The 2723-nt window shown below is 32.0% G+C and overlaps 1 non-coding gene across 1 annotated transcript; it reads left to right on the top strand.

Moving 5' to 3' along the window:
• Positions 1-270: 270 nt before the first annotated feature.
• On the top strand, positions 271-343 carry Trnav-uac. Its single transcript has one exon. It is a non-coding gene; the product is annotated as a tRNA-Val (tRNA).
• The last annotated feature ends 2380 nt before the right edge of the window (positions 344-2723 follow it).

Raw genomic sequence — 2723 nt, forward strand, 5'->3', positions numbered from 1 at the left:
GATCGTAAAGCACTCTCTGATGCTTCGCATCATGAGTCGTGCAATAGTTTAAAATTAAAAAAAAACAAGCTATTATAAATAAGCCAAACTAAAAAGTAAAAAATAATTTTTTTAACACTATTTTCTTAATTTAAATTAATTTTTTAGTTCGGTTTTCTATAAAAAGCGTGTTTTTAAAACTATTATACTGATTATCTCAAAAGAGTTTCGAATACTGGTTTTATTGATTTTCTCCGCCTTGTAGTCGGTAATTTGAAATATGTTCACCACGGCCCGTTAGCTCAGTTGAGAGAGCGTCGTGCTTACAGTACGAAGGTCGTGGGTTCGATCCCCACACGGGCCATATATCGTTTCCACACATGCCTCCTTTTTGATATTTTGTCAATGTTTCGTGATGTTTATTCATTAATCAGTAATTAATATTATTCTATAAACTGTATGCAAAATATGTTTCTTTGTGTCGTATATTGTCAGCACGTTTTGCCAGTGCCGTGTAATGACAATTTGGATATTGTGCCAGCTTCAAACCAAAATCGGCCAAAATTACATGCGAGATGATTAATTATAACTAGCTGCTGCCCACAACGTGGTCTGCGTGTAAACTTTTTCTGAAATCCATACTCACAAATATTATACATGCGAAAGTGTCTCTGTCTGTCTGTCAAAGGACAGGGCGAGCCTCCAGTTACGACTGAAGTTTACTGTTAGGTTAGGTTAGAACTGCGACCTTCTATGAAACTAGAAACGGCTCGCATTGCGATACTGTTGGCATTTACAGTCAGCCGCTCACTCACTCATTATATAACCCTAATTTATACATTTTGACACTTGAAATTGTAATTTACAGACACTCGTTTATTTCTTTTTCTTTATGGGTCGCATAAAAAATAGTACCTAATTAAATATGTACGCGACTTCGTCCATTTTTACTTTGGGAAATGAAAGTTGAAAATAATTAATATTAATTTAATATTTTTCTGCAGATTTATGTTCAAACATATAGGGAATCACTCCCTAAGATATTGAATGAAATTAAGTAACATTATGATTTTCAAAAAAACATCCTTTGAGAATTTCTGAGATCAGAGCGTTCAAACAAACAAACTTAAAATTCACAAAAGCTAAAAAAACCGCTACAAATTCATTTCCTCGTAAATGACTTTTGCTTACTTGGATAAAGGTTTTGCGATTTCAAACAAAACACACGCCAGTGACGTCATGCCCGAAATGAAAGAGATAGAACAACAACCAGACAGAGAACGGTATACAAGAAAACATTATTTTATTGAAATTTCACGTTTTGATATCCCAAGCTGTGAGACTTGAACAGAAACAAAACACACGTCAGTGACGTCATGTCAAAAATGAAAGAGATAGATATGAGATTAGAACGAGATAAAAAAGGCATCGAAAGTGTATTTCATCCTTTAGTGGTAAGATAGATCTTCCACAATAAATAGTACCAGTGACGCCGAGAAAACAAAACACACGCCAGTGACGTCATGCCCGAAATGAAAGAGACAGTGTAAGATTAAAAAAGCGTGTTAAAAAGAGAAAGATATAAGTTGCGTGCTAAATTAAAAATAATTTTAAAATATAGTTTTCTAATTCCGGCGTTACTTAAACTAAAAACTGAAAATATAAATAAATTTAAATTTTCATCATACATGCTAAATTAAACCTTAAGTCATAAGAATATGTCTCACTTTAAAATTTGTCTTTGATAGTAAAATGACCAATTAATTTCTTATTTGACTGAAGAAGCTCAGAATACCATTTTATTTTTAATTTGAAATAGTGTAGTGTAATCATAATTGAACTTTACCCTGAAACAATAAAGTATATTTTACATTAATGAAGCCTAAAATAACTTTTTACATGGAATGTATTTTGATGATATTTGAATGCAAGACTATGCCGGTTTAAACTCGATTGAGCACGAAGGTTTTTAAGATTAAAAAATAAGCACGAAAGTAATGGTTTAATTTGACTCGCTCTTTACTTGTACGTTTCTGTGATTTAAAAAAAATACGTGTCAATATTTTTTCAAGGGACGATTAATTGGTTAGTTTTATGGAAACTCGTATTATATTCGCACTAGCGACCCGCCCCGGGTTCGCACGGGAGCAGTGCAGTAATAAGCATTCACACCATCGTTATGAAACACTTTGAATAAGCGTTTGAAAGAAACATTGAATACTTGTCACAGTAGTCGTATTTATTTTACTAGTGGTCGCCCCAGTGGTCGAAATTCGACCATATAATAAATTTAAATTGTAAGTGACTTAATATACTCTATTAAAATATAATATTCTAACATTTTTATAATGTTTAAACTTTAAATAACTTTAAAAGTTTAAACATTCAATAAAACTACAGGAAACAAACTTTTCAACTATGTCATAAAGACAAAAGAAACAATTTGACCACAGACTCCACAGAGTATGTATGCGTGTGTCAAATGCATGCTGGTTAGTATAATGTTGTATTAACTGATTTAATGTAGTTTTTATGCATTATTATTAAAATCTTTTTTTATCCAAACTAATATTATAAATGCGAAATAACTCTGTCTGTCTGTCTGTCTTTCTGTCTGTCTGTCTGTCTTTTCTTCACGCCTAAACTACTGAACCGATTTGTGGAAATTTGGTACAGACATAGTTTGAAACTTGAGAAAGGACATAGGATAGTTTTATTACAAAAAATAAAAATAAAATTATTAC

Source organism: Trichoplusia ni, chromosome 20, assembly GCF_003590095.1.
Source record: "Trichoplusia ni isolate ovarian cell line Hi5 chromosome 20, tn1, whole genome shotgun sequence".
In the NCBI taxonomy this organism is placed as follows: Eukaryota; Metazoa; Arthropoda; class Insecta; order Lepidoptera; family Noctuidae; genus Trichoplusia; species Trichoplusia ni.